At 40.7% G+C, this 8,043-nt stretch overlaps 1 pseudogene; it reads right to left on the bottom strand.

Annotated features, from left to right (window-relative positions):
- Positions 1-5,666: 5,666 nt before the first annotated feature.
- LOC133048191 (large ribosomal subunit protein eL6-like) lies at positions 5,667-6,526 on the bottom strand (annotated as a pseudogene).
- Between the last annotated feature and the right edge of the window lie 1,517 nt (positions 6,527-8,043).

Raw genomic sequence — 8,043 nt, forward strand, 5'->3', positions numbered from 1 at the left:
GATCCCCATGTAAATGAGGGCTGCAAATAGTCCTTGGGTGGGGTTTGGGTATTACCTAATTCCACAAACCAGTGGTACATAAATTTTGGCTCTGGACCATAGGTTCCAATCCCCATTCTTACAAGGTATATACCTTATTTTGCTACAATTCTATGGACTCTATTGGTGACTCCGCAAATCAAGTTAAAGAAAATCTTTATGAATATATATTTGATTTAGAACTGCATACTATTTTCTTCTAAATGTTAGATTATCCAAATTCAAGGAAGAAAAAAAGAGCATGTATTTTGACTTAATCACTAATAAGTCTTCAGGTAGTGAAGCATCTTTTAAGTGTGTGTTAGCCAGGTCTTGGCAATCTCTTTGTGACATTAGTGATCGGAGAAAATAACAACATTTCAGTATTCCTCTTTTGGTGCTGGAGAATTTGAGGCACAGGCAGCTTCAGAGAGAGTTTCGTGCTTCTCAAGCTTGACCTTGCATTAGAGTAACTTGGAGGGCTTGTTAAAACACTGGGCCCCACTCCTACGTATTCTGATTCAGTAGGTCTGGGACAGGGCTCAGGAATTTTTTATTTCTAACAATTTCCCTGGTGCAGCTGATGCTGCTGGTACAAAGACCAGACTTTGAAAATCGATGGTCCAGTAGATAAAAGTAATCTCAGGTTGAAGTCTGATGATTATTTTGGCTCCATTCCTCCAGGCCAGAGCTTGTTTCATGGCCTCTTCCCTCGTTAGCATTGGTGTTTAATGTAGCTGATCATTTTCAACTACATTTTTTAATTGTGTGCTTTTTATATTAAGTAGATAAAAGATTAGAAAGCAGGTGGAACATCCACATCCAAACCAGAAGAGGGTATTTTGGGGAAGAATTCCTAGTGCTCTATATCAGGGGTTGGCAAATGATGGTCCATGGGTCAAATCTGGCCCACTGTCTGTTTTTGTAAATGAAGTTTTATTGGGATGCAATCACCCGTTGATTTTTGTATTGTCAATGGCTGCTTTTGGGGCTGTAATAGCAGAGTAGTAGTTGCAGCAGATATCTCATAACCCGTAGAGGCAAAAATATTTAGTATCTGGCGCTTTACAGAAAATGTGTGCCTACCCTGGGTCTGTGTGTTCCCCTGAGCAACTGTTGGCTGATTTAGGGAAGCTTTTCTCTTGAAACCCAGCAGTAAGCAACATCAGTTTACTTAAGCAGATATGAAACTTGAATCCTAACACTTTCTTCCGCCCTTTCTCAACTCTTCTCCCCCAACATGGAAAGTGGCCCATTAAGTGAAATGAAACTTGGCCCAATCAGCGATATTTAGAAAGTGGAAGGTGAAAGTGTTGACATCTGCTTGTATTTTGTGGTCCGAGCTTCTCTGGTAGCGCGTGATAGGGCAAGAGAGTTCTAGTTTGTGGCGCATCTCACGTTTTGTGAGAGATTGTCTTGTGTTGTCTGACCTTAGTTGGATTCATGCCTACTAAGAAATGTGGTTTAATGAAAGATCTGCCTTTCTTCTTAACAGTGACTGTTTAGGTGAATTCTTCCTTCCCTCCATTTTGGTAATTTCAGTTAAGTGTATCTACTGCAATTCAATATCTGTATGTGTACATTAATGAACATGTAGGTATATTTTCAGACATGTGTGTATTCTAATACTCAGGCATGTCCATCGTAGCTCTTTGCCTCTTACCTCCTTTCTGGTCTTATCTGCTCCTCTGCAATTGGTTCATATTCCCAGAGAAGTGGCCACCAAGATAGGATTAGAAGTGTAGGAGATATTTTGGGGGAAAATGCCTGGGAAGATTTAAGATGAAGAGGCAGGGGTGGTGGGAAGAGTGTCACCCTGCAGAGCAGATCTGGCTGGAGAAAAGGAGGAGACAGCATACGAAGGCTTCCACACAGTGCTGTTCCCATAGAGTTGTGCCCCAGTAGCAGGAATCCTTGAGCCAAAATCCTTGAGCCTATGTTCCCGGGAGGGGTCAGTGCTACTTGCCACAGTGATTGGTTGGGGGCAACTGGGAAGGAATGTCCCCAGCATAAACACAGCAGTGGGCCCACAGGGGTGGCAGGTGGGTGCCGGTGAATGTGCTGGAATATGCAGGAGACACATATTCTTAGCCTCTGTATCCTTATACCACTTTTATCTTGCCACCAAAGTTGTCATTAAAAAAACAAAAAAAAAAAAACAAAAGTTCACCCACAGACCTGCGATAGTTCTGCTTTCCTTGCAGAAGAGTCTGGGTCACTCACAGTGCTCTGCCATCTGACCCCACCCTCCTTTCCTCCACCATACATATAATATGGCTTGCACGTGGCTCCCTTCTCTGTCATTGGCATCAAGCCGTATGGTTCCTTTTTCCTCATCTGCCCTTCCTCTCTCAGCCACCCATTGAAATCCTATTTCCTTTAGAAATGTTTTGCCCTGGAACCTTGAAAGTCCAATTTACTTAGGAAACATTATTTGAAGTTATATGCTAAATGCTGTAACGAGTCCAAAGATGAATCAGATATGGATTCTGCTCTGAAGGATTAACTTTAATAGGAAAAGTTATACTCTATAAACAGTATATTAAAAGAAACATATAAGAAAAGGCATAAGAGCTGAGCACAGAAAAAAATATGGTGGGAATTTAATAGAGGGAAAGATTATCTTCACAGCATAGAAATCTACTCTGAGAGGCGGGCCTTGGAGAATCAGTGAAATTTGGCCATGAGGAGCTGAGAGGGATGGAAATTCCAGGTTAAAAGAATAACAAGGTCATAGGTGTGGATTTCTTTAGAACAGCTTAGTGACTAGGGTTTTCAAACTGCACATAAGATCCATTAGAAGAGTATAAAATAAATTTATAGGTCCTCTTACCAGAAAAACAGGAAGAAAATAAAGAAAACAAATAGAATAGGATTGAGTATGTTTGGAGTCTATGGTAGGTAAAGTATTATTTTGTGAAATGTGTATATATATATATATTTCATATATTTAATGGATCACTATAGAAATGTATTTCATTAAAAAACAAACCCTTTTTATCTTATATTAGAATGTAGCTCAAGCTGGAATCTAGATTGCCAGGAGAAATATCAATAACCTCAGATATGCAGATGACACCACCCTTATGGCAGAAAGTGAAGAACTAAAGAGTCTCTTGAAAGTGAAAGAGGAGAGTGAAAAAGTTAGCTTAAAGCTCAACATTCAGAAAACAAAGATCATGTCATCTAGTCCCATCACTTCATGGGAAACAGATGGGGAAACAGTGGCTGACTTTAGTTTTTGGGCTCCAAAATCACTGCAGGTGGTGATTGCAGCAATGAAATTAAAAGACGCTTACTCCTTGGAAGGAAAGTTATGACCAACCTAGACAGCATATTGAAAAGCACATTACTTTACCAACAAAGGTCCGTCTAGTCAAGGCTACAATTTTTCCAGTAGTCATGTATGGATGTGAGAGTTGGACTATAAAGAAAGCTGAGTGCTGAAGAATTGATGCTTTTGAACTGTGGTATTGGAGAAGACTCTTGAGATTCCCTTGGACTGCAGGAGATCCAACCAGTCCATCCTAAAGGAGATCAGTCCTAAGTGTTCATTGGAAGGACTGATATTGAAGCTGAAACTCCAATATTTTGGCCACCTGATGCAAAGAACTGACTCATTGGAAAAGACCCTGATGCTGGGAAAGATTGAAGGTGGGAGGAGAAGGGGACAACAGAGGATGAGATGGTTGGATGGCATCACCGACTCAATGGACATGAGTTTGAGTAAAGTCCGGGAGTTGGTGATGGACAAGGAGGCCTGGCGTGCTGCATTCCATGGGGTTGCAAAGAGTCGGACATGGCTGAGCGACTGAACTGAACTGAGCAAGTAGTTGATTAACATTTTGTGATAATTTCAGGTGGACAGCAAAGTGACTCAGTCATACATATGTATGTGTCCATTCTCCTCCAAACTCCTCTCCCATCCAGGCTGCCACATAACATTGACAGTGTCCCCTGTGCTATACAGTAGGCCCTTGTTGGTTGTCCATTTTAAATATAGCAGTGGGTACATGTCGATCCAAAGCTCCATTACTATCACTTTTCCCACCCTTCCCCACTGGTAACCATAAGTTCCTTTTCTAAGTCTTGGGGTCTATTTCTGTTTTGTAAATAAGTTCATTTGTATTAGTTTTGCATATAAGCCATACTATATCCCTTACTGTGGGCAAACTTTTGTTTTATTTGAGTTTATTCAACAATACAAATTTACAAAACATTTCTTATATGCCAGCCATTGGGCAAAATTCTAGTTATACAGTGATGAAAAAACTGACGTGTGCTCTTCCTTCATGGAGAGTATGATCTAGCACAGGGGTTCTCAAGCTTTAGCAGCATCAGAAACACCTCGAAGACTTAATAAACTACAGATTGCTTCAGAGTTTCTCATTCATTAGGTCTGGGATGGGCCCTGGGACTTTGCATTTCTATCAAGTTCTCAACTGATGCTAAAGGTCCTGGTAAGGGACCACATTAGGCACTGGTCTAGTGAGCTACTTAAATAAATACAAGTAAATATCTGATGGCAGTTTATAATAAGTGTTAGGAGAAAGAAGAGTATAGAACTATGTGTGTGTGTGTGTGTGTGTGTGAGAGAGAGAGAGAGAGAGAGAGAGAGAGAGAACTGAGAAATCTCTTATGTATTGGATAGTTAGGGATGATGTCTGAGAAAATAGCTTTCAGGCAGCAGGAACATCATATCAATGACCCAGAGGAACTGAAAGCATTAGTGAGAGAAAGATTTGAATTGAGACTGGTAAGTAGGTGGGGGCTAGATAGATCATGAGCGATCTTTAGTCCAATAACATTCAAATTGGAATGTGTGCGTTCTTGGAGAGTATGTAGACTTTCTAACAGGTATGCAGGCACATATAATGTTTAGGAGAATCATCTTCCTCTGTGCTCTTTTAAAATGGATCTACCCAGGGCCAATATTTTGGTAGCTCTCATTTACCTTTTCCTTTTATGAATAAAGGCCAACTTAGCTCCTAGTGAATCTTGCTTAGGGTATCTTGCCCTAGGGTATAAAATACTTGGGGAATAACTAAGGAATAACTTGAAATACAACTCAGTAAGATAAAATAACTCAATAAAAAAACTCAAAAAACCTTGGTGTTGAAAGGGGGAAAAGTGAATTACTCTTATCATGGAATTAAAATGAAACCTGTTCTCAAGGCAGTTGGTCTCTAGTTCTTGGCTTTCAACAAAATTGAAGGAGGCCCTAAATAAGTTGTCAGCAGGTAGGGCATTAGAAGTAATTTTTGATGATGGATCACTTTGTTATTTTGATATATAACTAGAAAGGAGAGTCTAGCCTTTAATGTCATTCCTTAACAAAACTTTTCTTTCCTCTAGGTGGATAAAAGAAGCACTTTCTTTTACCTCTATAAATATGAAAAATTAGAAAAAGAAATAACTCTGAAAACTGTCATAATTTAGCATTAAGTACTATCAAATCATAGATGCATGAATTAATTGGAATAAAAACAGGGTTGTGGAATTCATTATGAGATTCATTTCTGATACAGTGTGTGTATTTAATCATTAGCCACAAAATTTACAATATGTTTACGTTATGTTGACGAGCTTTATACTTGTGATCAACATAATATCTACCCCACCCAGAATAATTTTGGGGGGTCAATGTATCAGTTCGTTGTAAGATATTTAGGACACCAATTTGTGAGCAGAATCACAGAACAGAGGTAGCCCTGGAACTGAGGGACGGCTTTGATTTTTTGGCGGAATTTGTGAGTCCAGGTCTCTCAGATCAACCTTGTGCGGCTCTGTGAGCTTGAATTTCCCTTCCTCTGCATCGAAGGTCTTACCTTCCTGGTATCTGGGCTTTATGAAGCTGCTTCTTCTTGAAATAAGCCTCAGGGAGATGTTTTGGGATTTCCACACCACTCATCAGTCTTTGTGGAGGTGGTGATGACAAGTTTCTGGTGTGTTCTAACAGAGGAACTCGACTGAGGACCAGAGGTCCAGTCACGAGCAGTATGCTACTGCTCAGCTGCTTCAAGAAAACCACCGTCATGCCTCTGGTGCCCAGTGAGGATGCTTGGAATGGTGCTGGGAGTGATGTTAGCTCACAACTTCTTCACATCTGATGGAAGGGTTTTCTCCTGAGGCTTACCAGCTTTCAAGGTACATCTTCAGTGGAACAGTATCCAGGTGTCCTGTGAAGCTTAGCCACTTGGGTCCCATCATTTCTGTCACCCCCACCCAAACTAGTTTTGTGTAGTAGAAAGAAATTTCTCTTTATTTTCAATCTTAAATGTAGCTTATGATTACTTCCTCTTTTCCACGACTTTGCTGGAACGCAAAGCAGATGGGGAAAAGCTGCCAATTCCTCTGACTAGGATGGGGCTTTGGTTGTTGTGGGATTTCCCCTTTTGAGGTGTTTTGGCCTTGAGGTTACCCTTCTTAACCTTGCCCTGGCATCAGCCTTGTTGGCTTTATGTTTCTTCTTATTATTATCTAGCTTCTCTGTGTTTTCATCCACCATCTTGCAAGATGGGAAAGAGCCAGAATAGTATTTTTTTTTTTTTTTAACATAGAACATTTGTGGCCATAGAAAAACTAAAAAAAAAAAAAAAAAAAAAAAATTATCTCAATCTATCTCTGTCTTCATTTATATGGCTCTATCTAACTCTATATATTGGAGAAGGCAATGGCAACCCACTCCAGTACTCCTGCCAGGAAAATCCCATGGTCAGAGGAGCCTGGTAGGCTGCAGTCCATGGGGTCGCTAAGAGTCGGACATGACTGAGCGGCTTCGCTTTCACTTTTCACTTTCATGCATTGGAGAAGGAAATGGCAACCCACTCCAGTGTTCTTGCCTGGAGAATCCCAGGGACGGGGAAGCCTGGTGGGCTGCCATCTATGGGGTTGCACAGAATCAGACATGACTGAAGTGACTTAGCAGTAGCAGCAGCAACTCTATATATAGAACAGAAATATATATGTATATGTGTATACATATATATTTTTGTTGTTGTTTTAGTCATTAAATTGTGTCTGACACTTTTTTTGACCCCATGGTCTATAGCCCTGTAGGCTCCTCTGTCCATGGGATTTCCCAGGCAAGAATACTGGAGTGGGTTGCCATTTCTTTCTCCAGGGGATCTTCCTGACCCAGGGATCAAACCGGTATCTCTTGCATTGGCAGATGGATTCTTTACCATTGAGCCACCAGGGAAGCCTATATTTATATAATAAAGTGATCAAAATAATAAAATGTTCATTATAAGCATTATAAAATAGCAACAAAAAGACTTTGAACCAGAAAAAATATAAGGATAACTCATTGCTGTAAGTATAATGGACATATGAGTTTAAGGAGAAAGTGAATTGTCCTCAGATACAGAAGAAGGAGTCCATGACTGTCTAGAAGAGTGAACTAGATTGGAATATATGAGGTTTCTGGGAAAGAAGGGATTAGCCTTGGGAGGAGCAGAGATAAGAAAAGCCAGAGCTATGGGTGAGTGGTCTGGGGTGTGAGGGCTTCCATTCATTTCTTTTTTTTTTAATATTTATTTTTATTTCTTGTATTTGGCTGTGAAGGGTCTTAGTGAATTAGATCTGAGCCCCCTGCCCTGAGAACATGGAGTTTTAGCCCCTGAACCACCAAGGAAGTCCTAGGGCTCCCATTCTTGTCTAGACACTGACTCTGCTTCTTGAATTTTGAGGTAAAACTGTTTCCTTCAACTGATTGTCCTTTTCTGCCTCTCTTGCTTCTTCTCTCTTTCCTTCCTCCAACATCCCCTTCATCCCCCTCCTTCACTGACCACACAACAGGTCAAATAGGTTTAGGATGAAGATAAGCATCAGGGAATATAAGACAGAAAAACAACATGGTTTTGTGACCATGGATGTGGTTAAGTTTGTGGCGGGTTCTTATTTAGGAGGGGGAGCTGAAGGGCATGGAGTGAGAAAGATGAGTGCACAGGTGAAGTTACATCATGTCTGTTGTTTTTCTGCCCTTTAAGCCCCAGGATGAGTTCCTGGCTGGAGAGGCTTGTG

Source organism: Dama dama, chromosome 28 (assembly GCF_033118175.1).
Source record: "Dama dama isolate Ldn47 chromosome 28, ASM3311817v1, whole genome shotgun sequence".
NCBI lineage: Eukaryota > Metazoa > Chordata > Mammalia > Artiodactyla > Cervidae > Dama > Dama dama.